Source organism: Pagrus pagrus, assembly GCF_965226575.1.
Source record: "Pagrus pagrus genome assembly, chromosome: 3".
Lineage (NCBI taxonomy): Eukaryota > Metazoa > Chordata > Actinopteri > Spariformes > Sparidae > Pagrus > Pagrus pagrus.
Window position 1 is genome coordinate 2,087,879 of NC_140187.1, and position 16,001 is coordinate 2,103,879.

General features: G+C 43.1%; 1 protein-coding gene across 1 annotated transcript in view; it reads left to right on the plus strand.

The window, feature by feature from the left end:
* Positions 1-688: 688 nt before the first annotated feature.
* LOC311255276 (semaphorin-3D) overlaps positions 689-16,001 on the plus strand; it is a 74,883-nt gene continuing 59,570 nt past the window's right edge. The window contains exon 1 of the mRNA XM_084349618.1: positions 689-828. The gene's annotated coding sequence lies outside the window, so the exon portion shown is untranslated. The remainder of the gene's footprint in view (positions 829-16,001) is intronic.

Here is a 16,001-nt window from a genome sequence, read left to right on the forward strand (position 1 = left end):
AACACTCAGATCTGTAAGAAAAGTACAATATACTTATACTGAGATATTTTAGTATCGTGCCTCTTCCAGTCCATTATGATGAGTATTTTTATATTTTGTTATGTTATTATTTTTTCCTGTTGTTTTTATAGTTTTTTTGTTTGTCTTTTAACGAATCCACTTGTGCAGACATCATGTGAATTTGTATCTGTTGTTTTTCTTTTATTGAAACATTTTCATTTTATTTAGTCATATTTAAATCTATTATCTTATCTTATCTTATATTATACTATATTATATTATATTACAGCAGCAAAGGGGATAGCAAACATGGAGATCATCAATTAAAACAGTGGTAATAAGTAAAAAAAAAATATATATATATATTAATATAAGTTAAGTGCAGTTGAAACTGTTAAATAAGAAGCAAAAACTATATTAACACTCTTGCACATTGAGACACAGACATTTTTACCACTTTATTGTATTTTTTTATATTTTGTTTGCCAACTTCTGTTCATTCACTTTTGCTGAAATGTTTTATTGAAAAACACAATTTTATCTACGACACATCAGGCAGAAAAAAACGTCTAACAGCCTTGCAGTTCTTGGTAGTTGAAGTTTCCGAGCAGCACCTGAATGCACCATCAGCAGCAGCAGAGGCTCTTATTGTGAAGGAGCCCAGCTTCAGTCCAGCTCACATGTGAACTCACTGCAGAGTGTTTATACCGTCCAGAACCTCCAGGTGAGCCGACACTCAGCTGTCCTGTAGCCGCCGCATCACGTCCAGGGTCCGGATTAAACTGAGCCCCGCAGAGTCCCGCAGAGCCCCGCAGAGAGTCCTGACCGGTGAGTTTAAGACGGGTTTATTCAGTGAAATGATGCGCTGCTGCTGAGAGAAACAGTTCACTGTGTCATTAAAGTGCTGCTGGTGTCAGACTGAAGCTCACAGAGATGTTCAGGATTTGTTCTTGATTCTTCGAACAGAACCTGAAGTCCAGTTCGGAGAGAAGCTGGTAGAAAACCCAGTTTAATGTGATGTTCAGCTGCTCCTGAAGAATCAGTCAGGATGAAGACCAACAGTTCACTGTCTGTCTGTAAATCAGACTGCTGCTGGTGGTCATTGAGAAGTTTCCAGGGTCCTTGGAGCTGATTTTGTGAAGTCCTTGAAGGACATTTTAATGGTTATTGATGGAGTTTCAAGGAGGTTTCTTTTAGAAGAGTTGGTGGTCATTGACAGGGCTGAAGGAGTCCCTGAAGCGGCAGGTGTGGTCATTGAGGATATTCCAGGAAACCTTGGTTTTGGTCACTGAGGATGTTCCAGGGGTTCTTGGAGGATATTTTCAGGTTATCAAAAGGTTTCCAGGACCTTCTGTAGAGTTGTTCATGGTCATGGAGGACTTTGGGTGGTCATGAAAACTTGACATTATATTCCAGGAGACCTTAGTTTTGGTCAGTGAACATGTTCCAGGAGTCCTTGTATGGTTTTTGGACAGTGAGGAGGTTTCAGAGGATATTTGGTGGTAGTTAATGGGGTTCCAGGACTTCTTGTAGGAGTTTTGGTGGTCATTGAAATGTTTCCAGGGCTGTTGGAGGTGATTCAGTTTAATGAGGAATATATTTTTAACCTCATCATCCAAAAAGGTTTTGAAACAGACCACTTTCCTGTGTTATGTCTCTGTAGGGACGCTCATGTGGAGCTGCTGCTTCAAAAGCCTTCGATGCTTCACATGTTTCTGTTCTCAGAGCTGATGTGATGAAACTGACCGAGTTTATTTACAAGCTGCTTCGCTCAAACTGTCCTCAGGTCAGTGGAGGAGCTGTCTGTCACTCATGTCTCAGATACTTCAGCTGAGTCCGTCTGTCTGTGTCTCTGTCAGTCTGTCTCTGAGTCCTCTGTGAGTAAACGTCCCCCAATTGTCCGCTGCCTTTCCTGTTATGAGTTCAACACCCCCTCTGCTGCACAATCTGTGAGGGGGATGGCTGTTTCCTGCTGTGTGTGTGTGTGTGTAGATTGTTGTTTTCCTGCTGTATTGTGTCATTGTGTCTCCTCTCAGACGGTAGTTCTGCTGTGGTGATGATAATGGAGTGACGCTGACACACACACACCTGTAGGATGTGTGTGTGTGTGTGCGTGTGTGTGTGTGTGAATGTAAACATGTACATTTACTCGATTACTTTACTTCAGAACAGTTTGTAGGTTTGTGTACTTTACTTTGGTGTTTACATTTAATAAAATAGTGGACAATTACTTTTACTGACTAAATAAATTAAAGGATTTATGGTGATTTATTGTAATTTAATATTCATAATAATGTTTTCATTAGTGTGAAATCAGCTGACACTGAGTTGTTGTGTTTACGTCACCTCACGATGACTCTTACAGACCTACAGGTCCTCTCCCACAGAGTCCGCCATGTTTCTACAGTAGCCTTGAAAGGACAAACTGAACCCTACAGAGGGCGTTTCTCACGTCTCTACCAGCCAGCGTAGGGAAGTTTGAGACGAGGCGTATCTGGTTTGCTGCAGTCTGCAGCCTCGCCTCTAGATGTCACTGAATCCTGCTTCTTGGTTCATTAATCGTTAAAGTCCATTAAAATAAACGTCGTCATCGTGTCGGTGCAGACGTCCATCTTCTTCTGTCTTGTGTCGAGGTGCACACTCTTTTCCAGAACCTCTTAAAACAAAATATGCTAAAATAAATCACACTGTGGTGATTTTTACAGATATTACGACAGCAATGTGACTCATGATTAATGAGAATGATCATTTTCGCAGCACAGTTTTTATTTTCATTGATAAAAACTATCTAGAGGAGTTGGGGGGGGGGGGCTCTGGGTGCAGGCAGCATGCAGAGACGTTCAGGTTTAACTCACAGATCTGAAGACTCCCTCCACCTCCTGGCTGCAGTATGGAGTCTGAATTTATCAGAGAAAACAGTGAAGCTGTTTTATTTTTCGTCTTTGTGAGAACAAGTGAAGAAATGAACGATGTGTGAGGTCACTGAAGCTGCTGCAGTGTGTCTGCTACCTGCTGAGAGCCGAGTGGAGGCTGTTGGAGCCACTTGACTTCCTCTCAGTCGGAGTCGATCATCCGGCCGACTGCTGAGTGAAAACTGAACGTTAACGCGAGTGAGGAGCTCAGTGGAAGTCGGCACTTGACTTTAAAAAGAGAAGTGACGGAGAGGTTCTGGTCGGTCACAGAGAGGTTCTGGTCGGTAGCAGAGACGCAGATAGAGATCAGCGAGCACGCTGCAGACTTTCTGCTCATGTTTTTAAAAGCTGATTCTAGTCGAGCGTCACATCACGCCGACACTCGGATCAACAAAGCCTGCAGATTAAAAGTCTTATCTGATGGCTGCCGGCCAAACAGAAGTGAAGTTCAAAGCTGCAGCACTTTTCTGCTCTGATTGGGTTTTTGTTTCAGTGAATTGAACTCTGCAGGAGGATTATTGACCTCAGAGTGTCGGGAAGTTCTTCAACAAGACGACAGTTTGTTATTTTATGTTGTTTCTGCATCCGTTTTCCACCTTTTCTTCCAAAACTGCAGAGTATTTGTACACCGTGATACTTTTACTTTCAGATCGGAGTACTTCTACCAGCACCGGGGGGAAGTTTTTATTTTGACCTGGTTTTGTCTCTTTTCTTTTTCTTCTTCCTCTCTGAACTCTATTGGAGGTCAGTAACTGATGTGTCTGTGGTTCAGACCGCTCTGACTTCCTCCTGCAGCTTCGTGTAACGTGCTCCACAGGTAGATTGAAACGTGGCTGTTGATTGATGTTGGCTGTTGCAGGATTGCACCTGAAACCTGTCGGTCACAGCACAGGTCGTGTCTCTGACCTCTGTGTATGATCTCCTTCATGTTTCCTGCAGTCAGAACAGACTTTGTCTCCTCTGTTTGATCGTTGTACAACTTCCCACATGCGTCTCTGAAATGTGCTTCTCATTCTTCACGGTATGAAGCGTGTCTTTTCTGAGGACGCTGTGAACTCACGCAGGTTGTACGTCCGTTTGAGACGCAGGTCTGTTTCTCATTCTGTCCTTTCTGGGTTTGACGCCAGTTCTTCCTTCGTCTGACTTCTCCATCTGCAGACGTGGGCCGGCAGCAGGAGGCTGAGAGGCTGTTTCAGGCTCCCCGAGGCAGAAAGTGTTCAGATCAGGATTTACTTCACTGCCGAGCTGCAGAATTAAATAAAGTCTCTGATAAAGTCTGTGATCGGCTGCAGCAGCCTGTTGGTGCCTGTGATAACACGACACAAATCTCTGTGAAGCTTTTATTTGACCTTTAACCTTCAATATTCATAAACGTCTCATCACAGCTGTGTGTCCCCGCTGCCTGATAAAGTCTAACGTGGGCTGTTAGCCTGAGTTAAGACTCGACGGCTCTCTGAGGCCGACGTGGGGCGGAGGCAGGAGGAGACTTTACATCACTTTTAATGGAGGAGCTGACAGAGTGCGTCCCGTCGGTAACGAGGACGTCGACCGTCTCACAAAGTCACTTGTAAAACGTTTTATATCCTCAGTGGGCGAGCTCGCGTTAGTGAGGGGAAACCAGACGAGAGACATCGCGGAGCGGTGATAAACGTCAGAGGGAGGTCCCTCTCAGGGTTTACTTTATTTCACTTAAAGATTCAATGAGCGAGGTTTTTATTATCACGTAGAATAAATTATCTGTAGAGTTTCATGAGTTGCAAACTGTTCCTGAATCAGTGAGATTAAAATACTACAACGAAAAGCGTCCAGATTAATATCATCACTAATGGAAGATAATATTCAGGAAAGTCTAAAGCCAGAAACTATGAAACTATATAAACTATGTTTAATAGATTATTAGAAAAATGACCATTAAAAAACATGAGGAGTGACATTATCCTCTCACATGGTTAATTCTTCATAATTCATCCATCTAATTAATTTCCCAATCGATGTCGAAGCTGCCATCAATGAAAGTTGGCACTTGCTGGTGGTTTTTCACAATAAAAGCCCACCAAAAACAGGACAGAATAGAATACTTTTAATGTGAAAAGTCTGAAATCAACGTCTCTGTTGGAGAAGTACATTTACTCAAGTACTGCACCAACTTTACTTGAGTATATTTCCATTTTCTGCTACTTTATACCTCTCTGCTACATCTGAGAGCCAAACATTGTACTTTTTACTCCACTACATTTATTTGATAACTTTAGTTACTAGTTACTTTGCAGATTACATGTTGCATCAGAGTGAAATGAATCAGCTGCTTATACATTATATAAAAACATGTAAATATAAGTATTATGTACTTTTACTTGTACTTTTGATACTAAGTGATTTATTTTAGTAATGTTTGAACTCAGTATCTTTACTTTTACTCGAGTTTGACTTCTGGCTACTTGATACAACACTGATATTGAGTATGCTGACTGTTGTACTGATGTCGGGACTGTTGGTGAGCGTCTGTGGTGACAGTTTTTGTGGTGTGTCAGGTTCTGTCGGCCCATCAGCGTGAGTGTTCGCTCTGATTGGCTGCTCAGCTCAGTGAATCAGTGCTAGGAACATGAAGCCTCTTGAGTCTGTCGCTGTGGCGTCTGTGATTTCACCCGTCTGGTGCAGTTTCTCCTTATTTTTCTCCTCTGCTCCACGTTTTATCAGACATGTTCTCCATTAGCTGTGGTTATATTAATAAGCGTGGTGTCAAAAAACGCTGCTTTATCATAATGATAGTTTGTTTATCTGCAGTCTTCTGTTTTCTTCTGGATGATGGATACAGACTACCGCCACCTGGTGGTACAGAGAGTCATTTCCTCTCACTCTGATGTCTTTGTGGTGTTTCAAGGAGACGTGAGACGATGCAACGATCAGCCTTCGACGCTGTTTGGCCCTAAAACATCTGGACACCCAGTGAATCTCGGTGTTGTTGCTCCCATACATACGTACATACGTGTTGTGTGTCGTCTGTAATGTATATCTCGTTTGGGAACGTCACTTATGAACGAGATTGATGATAAAACAACATGAAGTCCTGCGTTACACCCTGATCCAGCTGCACACACACACACACACACACCAACACACCAGCCTAATGTCACCGTGTCACTGTTAATGAATGAAATCAGGATTTCTCTTTTCTTTTAAAGAAACTCAAACTTCCCACGATGCACTGCTCCACGCCCACGTCTTCTTCTGTCGGGACAGTTTCTACATTGTTCATCTCTGATGGCGCTCAGGACTTTCTGCTGTGATTATTCCCAAAGTATCACAATTATTATTTGTATTTGTTGGCTTGAATCCTGGACGACTCGTGTGACGTCTCCTCTGTGGTGTGAAGTCGTGTTTGTCTCGATATGATAAAGCTGAATATTACGGACCAGTTTGTGTCTCATGTCTCATGTTTCTCAAGAAGAAACACATGTACGTCCTGGTCCATCCATCCGTTTCCCTCCACTTAGTGGGTTTGTGTTGGTGATGATGGCAGGCCGAGCCGCCTCCCTCCTGCAGGGTCTCGGGACATTCCCAGCCCAGATGGGATAATGAATCTCTCCAGCATGTAATGGTTCTGCCCTGGGGTCTCCTTCCAGTCGGATCAGCCCGAAATACCTTCCCCTGAGGCCAGGAGGCATCCCGATCACATGCCTGAGGCCACATGTCTGCACAATGTCCCTCCTCTGGTCGTTACTCTGAGCTCATGACCACAGCTGACTGTTCGGGGCCTCCCCATCAGGCTCAGCTGCTGCATCAGGCTCAGCTCCATCGTTCCCTCACTGAGAGGAAAAACCCTGAGAAGGTTAACTGGGGTTGCAACTCATTCTGAACCTGAAGAAGCAAATCCACCATTGTGGATTATGATTGGTCCTAGCTGCCCTCTCACAAGTGGTGCAGGACGCTGTGTCTCCTCCCACCACCTTCTCATGGCCTGATGGTGTCCACGGTGCACCAGAGGAGCAGTGCTGTGTTTGCCAGTCGCTTGGACCAAGTGTGACATTGAGTTGGACTTCTCGTGCCTCTCTGGTTTGAAACATCTTAAGGTTTTGTGTGTTGTCACATCTTCTCTGAGGTGTTGCTGGACTCGGCTGCACCATCACTTCTGTGTTTTGTTATTAAACTGGCCCAGGCATGTCCGCCTCGACTTCGACATGTTGGACTCATGTTAATTGCTGTCAAGCCAAAAGCGCAGAGCTGTTGCTGGAGGATGCAGCTTTTTCCAGCAGAAGCTGCCTGTTGGAAAGTGCTGGAATGAAGCACTTTGTGCAATGAGAGAAAAATAACACTGCAAAAACTCAGTGAATCTCTCAACAGCAGAGGCAAAACCAAAGTTTTAGAGATTTAGACTTCTGTACTTTTATGTGATTTGGTCACACAGTCGTTGCTCGTTACTCTTTTGTGGAGCAGAGATAATGAACACACCTTCAACACAGAGGTTTTCACCAGCCTTTTATTTTTACACTACATTCTTTACAGCTTTAACTTACAGTGTATTTAAGCAGAAGATTTATGTGCACAGATGCTGTTCTTCAACAACCCTCTGCTTGACTTTCACTCTCCTGCAGCAGTTATTCCTGCCCTGTATCACTCCAGACTTTTGTCGCTCCACGGGGGAAATTTGAGGTTAAGTGCCTTGCTCAGTAGCTGATGAGGGAGGGGTAGCAGCTCCTCCATTGCCCACTCCCAGATTTTTCCCGGCTCAGAGTCAAACTGTACAAATGAATCGCCTCAACCACCCGGTAGTCGTCCGACTCGTCAGAGACGTCCCCACCCTTCACCCCGAGGTTGTTGAATGACTGATCGCAGGTTTCTTCCAGTTTCATCATCCCGTTGCTGCTGATCCCCGGGTTAACATCACAAAATAAAACATCCAGAGCCATGATTAAAACGTCGTTTTGCCCTGAAACCGCAGCTAAACACACACACAAAATATGCAGACACGCCACACTGATGAAGAGCCCAGAATAACATCCTCTTCATCCTCCGTATCATTAAATAAATCCTTCTTCTTCTTCTCAACCCACAGCTATCCGGCTCTGGGACCCTCTTGTGTTTAGAGAGCTGCACACACACACACACACACACACACACACACACACACACACACACACACACACACCTTTGTGAGGCTGAGAAATTCCCCGCCTTTCACTGCACCAGTGCTTTTTACCACAGAGGACACAGAAAACACAACACACACCCCGAAGAATGAGACACACACACACACACACACACACACACACACACACACACACACAGAGGCAGAGTGAGAACATAAAACATAATGTTAACAACACTTACTGTCTGTACATTCCCACAGTGTGTGTGTGTGTGTGTGTGTGTGTGTGTGTGTGTGTGTGTGTGTCCTCGAGGCGATTCATAGACATAGAATGACCCTATTGTGGTTGACGGTCGTTAGGATGCTCTGTGTGTGTTTTGTTGTTTTTCCTTCCTCCTCTGCTGTTTCCTGAGTGTGTGTGTGTGTGTGTGTGTGTGTGTGTGTGTGTGTGTGTGACATTTCTATGTAATGTGTAACAGGTTTTCTGTGTTGTGTACTTTTGTATTTAACTCACATCCACTTCTTGCTCCGTCCTTTATAATCTCCTCTGTGATACATCAGTGTCAGACATGCAAAGAGAGAGAGGATGACAGAAACAGCTGCGTTATGTTTAGTGTAAATGTCGTTTAAGCTCATTTTTACAGTAAAAGAAAGAGAAATATACGCTTTCTGGTGTACTTTTACTCTCTTTGCTTTCGGGCAAAGTTACATCACGTCCTGACAGCGAGCGAGCGACAACTATCGGACGCTCAGTTCATGTTCAATCTGATGTTGTTGAAACTCGGCAATCACGTTTTTGTAATGTCATCGGGACAAAGACGGGAAAAATACACACACATTCACACATTTATGCTGTGAAATGGTTAATTTTAACTCAAACTGTTTTTCCTAAACCCGACCAAGTCCTTTAGTTTCTTAAACTCAACCGAACAAAACAAGCACAGGACTTTCACCAAACAGCGACGGTGACGATGAAGGTCTGGTCTTGTTTTGGGAGAATCTGACAATCCACCGGATCAGTCAGTTGTTGAGGTACGAGGTTGTGTTGACGAAGGGATAAAACTAAAGTCTGCATTTCCTCAGCATCAAATCCCACGAGAAGACCAGAACTAAATGTTCTTTAAACATTTTGTAGGATCTGTTTTGTCACAAGGAACCAAATTAATTGTCTTCTGCCTTTCTCACGTCTGAGCTTTTCATGGGATCAACACCAACTTTATCCTTTAACTCCTGCAAAGACAGTATTCAGTGACAGAGTTGTATTAAAGTTTTAAAGTATTAAAGAGTGTATAAGAATTGATTCATGGTTTCTTCTGTCTACACTTTGACCTGCAGAGTTTAAAAAACATTTGAATTAAGCTTTGAGAATTAAGTCTCTGATTTCATGACTGACTCCCACAACAACACGTGAAACTGCAGTTTGTTTTTATATCAATAAAACTTTATTTAAACTTCGATCTTTTACAAAATTATGATACATCAAATGTCAAAATGTTGCTGCCAGGAGCAGAACGCAAAGAGACAAACAAGTTAATCTGTATTTATTCAGTAAATCTAATTCCCATATAAACGCAGTGTGTTGATCAGAGAATATTTAAAGTATTTAGCTGGCTGACGGAGATCAGACCACCCAGTGAGGCTGACATCAGTGTCTCCGTCCCAGAGGACGTGACAGCTGAGCAGCTCGGGGTTGATGTATCAGCTGCCTGACGAGGAGCTGAGACAGCCGGGTCGCTGCAGAGGATGCACGGCCTTAAAAAGCGAAGGTCAGGACCCAGTGTGGGTCACTGGCCTGGTTCTGCTGGGGCCCCTGCATGACAACAATGGAGGAGATTAGCTCTGAAACGTCGTGTTCACCATGAGAAGGAGAGCCGCTGCTGCTGCTGCTGCTCGGTCCTGCCAGATGATGGACAGAGAAAATAAAACAAGCTGTGGCTCCACGCTGAAAGTCTCAGTTTGATAGGTTGACATGAAACTTTGGACGGACGTTCAAGGACGAATCCTGATGACCTGTGATCCCGACTTTTCCTCTGGCGCCAAGATGAGTCTGACAAATGTGGTGTTTGAGTCGTCACAACAACAATCAGATGAATAATATATAAACGCACATTCACGTCTCCCTCACAATTAATTGTACATTTTATTGTAAACTGAGGAAGTCAACATCATAATCATTACACCTGCTTGACATCAACATGTCACAGGGACAGACAGATTATCAGGGCAGATATTCAGCATAATCTGAATCTGAGAAGTAACTAAAGTTATTTTTAAAGTTTGTTTTTGAAGTTTTTTTTGATCCCTGTACGATCTTCATCCATTCAAAATGTTTAAAAATGGATATCACACCCATATGTACAGTATACCAACTGTCTGGTTCACCATTCAGCCCATCAAACATGTCAATAAGTAAAGCAAAGAGACAATAATCAAACTAATATCTGCTTCAGTTTGTCATGAATCAGCCTACCGTGTCTCATAAACCTGAAACTCTGATATCAACACGTTCTCGTCCAGACGTGACTTCAACAGCACGAATAATCTCTTTGACATTTTACTGGACGTTCGCACTGAATCACAGCCAGACCCGATGCGTGCACTAATATTAATCAACGAGTTTGTTTTAAATCTTCAGCCGGCCACAGACGGAGGATGTAACCGTTTCCTTCCTTCTGCTGACAGAAACCTCTAAATGAGGCGACTCAACAGCCGTCGAGCTGAGAAATATGACCGCGGAGTGAGAAGGCGCTCATGTTGTGAGCGTGATAACAGTTGAAGATGAATGTTTCTGAAGCTGTTGTGATTTTTAATGAGGCTCATTTCTTATGCGACTTATCAGTGTTTAGAAAAGAGGCTCGGTGCTGCCAGATAAAACAGGCCGATAACCAGCAGGTGCTGTTAATCATTCCCTCAGACATTAATCCACTTTGTGTCTGTTATCTGGTGTGTGTGGCTTCATCAGTCTCTGGACGACTAATCGAATCAGTCTCAGCTTCTTTTCTTCTTTCCTTTCTGTATTACGTCTCAACAACACCAGAGTGGAGTTGTTTTTTTTATAATCTGAAAATGAAAAGTCATCAAGTTCAAAGTCACGGAGAGGCTGAAACAGGGTACGGTTTATATATCGATCAGGGAGACGGTCTCTCCTGGAAGACTTTAGAGAAGCTGGAGGTCAGATGATAATCACTATTACATCTTCATTCAAGATTCAAATCTTTATTGTCAATCTGCAAAACAACAAACCAGCAGAGCGTCTCTGAGGTATGCAGTGCAAAATATACACTGGCAGCAAAGGTTTATATTTGTACCTTTACACCGGCTTGTCACCGCGGCAGTACCCTCTCACCTTTGTGCCCAGTCTTATACCTTAATTTAAAGGAGCAGTCTGTAGTTTTGTTGAAGAAATGTTAATGAGCAGAGAAAGATCCTCATTGGCTGATAAACGAACTAAATAATCAAACTCTCTTTGTTTTCATGACTGAATAAACTAAATAAACAAACTGACCACAGATTATACTGTTTTACTTTGTTTATATGTGGCGGACCCTGCCACCTTTCTAGCTTCAAACAGTGTTCTGGGACCTTACTTTCCTCTGAGAGCAGCTTGTTTACTCACTGATGGAGAAAGTTTGTATCATGACCTCATTAATGTTGTAAATATTAAAGAAGGAGTTTGAATTTCTTCTCCGTAACTACACAGTGCTCCTGTGAGGGGACAGGAATCGACCTTTTAAAAGGCGTACGTTTAGAAAAACTTGTACGTATATGTAGCTTTTACTGCTTGAGAACATATATGTACCTTTTTGGCCCCCAAAAGATCCACATAGTTACATTGAGATCCAATATTTAGCCGTAGGGGAAACACATACAGTTATTTCTGACAGTGGAGACAAAATAAAAAACGTGACTGAAGCAGAAACCAAAGAAAAAAATCATACTGAGAATAAAACACATGAATATTTTCACAATAAAGAATAAAAAACAAAATGAATATCTATAAAAATAGTCAGCAGTCGTTCTTCCTGTGAAACTGAAATAGAACAAAGGGCACATTTACACACACGCCTCCACAGAGCATCTGTGTGTGTGTGTGTGTGTGTGTGTGTGTGTGTACACTGGCACACAAACAGCAGCTACATTATCAGACTCTATTGTATCATTGTGTTTGTCTGGCCTCCTAATTAATAACCTCTTATCAGGACCGAGGCAACAATAAAGTTTCTCTGCCAAGCCGAAACGCTTCCTTCCCCTCCGAGACCATCTGAACAAACCTGAGGGCCGGCGCCAAGTGACCTCAATACACACACACACACACACACACACACACACACACACACACACACACACACAGTGTACACACACACATGCACAGACGCTTGCTGTAAAGAGCAGATAGTACAGTACACAGATATTTGTGTTGTTTGAGTTATTTGCCCAATTCTCACTAAAAACTCAGATCTGTGTCGTGATATTCATTTCCTGTGTTTTCCCTCCAACACACGACACAAACAGACAACAGGAGCTCAGGTGTTTGCTGGCGCACACTCTCATAAAGCAACGGTACCATGTACAGTACCCGCACAGAACCACGTCCACATTCTGACTCACACATTCATCTGCACACCTTCTGCTTACTTTACGGCTAAATATCGTCCTGGTGTCCCTGACTCTGCTGCACACGTTGTATATCACCGTCTGCTCCCTGCTGGGCTCTGTTTGGTCTGCGCACAAATCACAGGTTGGCGCACACACACACACACACACACACACACACACGAAAATGAAAAGCTTTGGGTTTTTTTTTCGTCCTCAGAGGAAACGTTTATTTGACTTACTGCAGGACAATATAGTTGACATAAAGGACTTTATTTTAGAGGCCATTGTTTCCTCTGCTCAGGCTGAAGGGTGTGAGTGTGTGTGTGTGTGCGTGTGTGTGTGTGTGTGTGTGTGTGTGTGTGTGTGTGTGAGTGTAGTGAAACTGTTCACGTCACAGTTTAAGTCGCAGCAGAATTCGTCTACGTTACTTTAATATCTCAGTTTTCAGGACATTTTTCACATCATAGACAAAATGAAATGAAACTGAAATGAGTCATGACTCCAGGATATAATGTCAGCAGTTAGATTTGACCAAGTGTGACATGTGTAAGAAACCTGTCCATCATATCCGCTACACATCATGTGTTTATTAGCTGACTGTCACATCCGGAGGTTATTACAGCCGACAAGGCTGCTGAGCGACACCTGCAGACGTTTCCAGCTGTTTTTGTGGAGACCATGTAGTTTTTGTGCCTAAACACAGTGATGTGACAAGAGAGGAATAGAAATCTGGTTTAACCTGAATAAACGAAAAGAGAGCATAAAGAAATGTTCAGTTTTTGGTTACTTTATCACTTCTTCGACTTCCTGACTTTATTATTCAAACTTCACATCAAAGGCCGTTTGTTTCCGATCTCTTCCTGCATTTTCCAAGAGAAGGATGTAGCTCTCACACCCACTCATGTTCCTGAAGTGGTTCAGAGTTCGGTGTGTTTTGGAAACTGTAACCATTCAGCAGACGTAAAGCAGAAGGTCACAGTGTCGGTGTTCGCCCTGCAGCGAGCGTCGCTCTGCTGCTTCAGTGTTTGTATCTTCTTTTAATTCTGTGTGTGTTTATAAAAAAGACAGTGTGTGTGTTTACTTGAAACACATGTGAGCGCTCACACACTCAAACACACATCAGTGTCCTCTAATGAGGCTGAGACGTAATTCATCTTAATCTTCACATCCACTGTGTCTGTCCCACACAGACAGACAAAGACACCAGTACTTTACAATAAACCATAAATACAGACATTACAGTGCACTGTAATTTAGTGTAATCTCTCACTCTCACACACACACACACACACACACACACACACACACACACCTCTGGGTGTAGTTATGGCTCAGCGGAGTGATCTGGAAGTGCTTTGGGACGTCTCTCTCTCTCCTGCAGCTGAGCTGGTTTCAGTCTCCGCTTTAAAAGCAGGAAAAATAAATAGTTTCAAACCAAAATGAGTGTTTGTAAAAGTTTTAAAGTTTTAAAGTGGACCAGCGGTTCTGGGAAACTGAGCTGCTGATGTGAAAAACAACTTTCACAACAAAAGAAATATTTCTTACATATTTTCGTGGTGAACAGTCGACCTCAGAGTTTATCTTAAGTGTGTGTTGTCATCCCTGAAATCCTCTTCGTGTGCAGTTACACACACACACAAACGCACATTCAGTGTGTTTTATATGCAGTCAAGTAACCAGGTTATAGTCGTGATGTCGTGAATCAGATGTGAGCAAGAAACCTGGTTATCAGACATGGTGGTGGAAGTAGAATACCTGGTAAAGAAAAGAAAGTCGTAAATGTTATAAATCTGTATTCTTCATCCTCTTTCACTTTATCTTGATGCTTTACGATGACCTCTGATTGATAATTGTGCTTTAAACAAACCTTTAGCTACAAAACGACATGCTCATGTGAACAAAGAGAATGAGAAAGTCTCCATCGTGATGAAGTTATATTTTGGGGAGCTGATGAAGCTGTGTGTGGAGCAGGAAACCTCCCGCTGGAGTCTAGACACTGGTGGTGGTGGTGCTGATGGAGGAAGAAGGATCCTGGTGACGGGGGAGTAGAACCTCCTGGATGAAGAGCTGGAGGAGGACGGGGTGGAGGAGGGTCGCATGAAGTGACAGCTGACAGCAGAGAGGAGAGCGGTTTTAAGTTTTAAGACATGATGGCTGATAGTGTTGGAGGCAGAATCTGGTTGGTTAAATGGAGAGAGAGTACGTGAAGAAACGCCGTCAGGTGAATGAACTCACGCTGAGCTTTGGTGTTATCAGAAACTTGTAGAAAAGTGTTTTGACAACAGACTTGATCGTAAAGGAAACTCGATCTGCTGCGATCAGATCGATTAACTTCAACCTCTAACCGGCAACATTAACCTCCGTTAGCGATGTGACAACTGGATCTCAGCCTCAGGCGTTGGATTTTTCTGACCTCGTTGCTCTCTGGGACTTTCTGACTCATCATGTGGAAATGTACACGTGAGATAATGATTCAACCAGATACCTGAGCTGCCAGCCGCCTCGTCCTCGCTATGTGGAAAATGAATGTGACCTTTACCTCAAGAGTCCTTCATCGTCTCAGTGTCTTTAATCTGAAGAGCAGTCCCGACTCTGTTACCGTCTCCATTAGAGCGGTGATACCGACCCAAAGCTCCGGGTTGACAAGTCGCAGCTCAGAGACGGTGAACATCTTTAGTTTTGTCTGCTTTTTGCAGTACTCAGTTCAATTTGTAACTTTAAAGTACTACTCAACTGAACTTCTACGTTTGTGTGGACACAAGTGGACAAACTTACATGTGTGTTTTAAATACATCTGTGTGTGTGTGTGTGTGTGTGTGTGTGTGTGAGACACTTCCTGTCCTTTACAACTTGAACTTGTCCTGTGAAGTCGGACTGAATACTTTGTGTTTCCCAGAGAAACCTTGTTTGCTTCCTGCTCCTCAAATCAAAAGAGACAATGAGACGTGACGGCTGAAGTTTAATGTCCGACACTTTAAGGACACAAAGGCGGAAACAGTCTGTGACTCTCGTTCTCACTTGACTGTCGTCAGAAGCGAGCGGCTTTTTTATTTTATTACAGCTGTTACAGGACTGTTGTCTCTCAAACATCACGCCGGTTTGAAGCTCTGGATTCCTCAAATAATGAGTGAGTGACATTAGTCAACTCAATTTGCTGATTATACTCACATACTTTGACTTAAGTCAGTTTGAATGCAGGAAGTTACTTGTAGTGGAGTATTTTCACAGTGTGGTATTTGAATACTTCTTCCAGCAGAGTGTGTTTTCACTACGCTGCTCGTGTTTGTTACTGAAGTCGTTCATATCAGAGAAGTTGTGTATGAACAGTCCGTGTGCAAACAGACCAACTACCTTTAGTGTGAGTGAGTTAGGGTGTGTGTAGGTGTGTGTGTTGGTGTTTGTCCAGC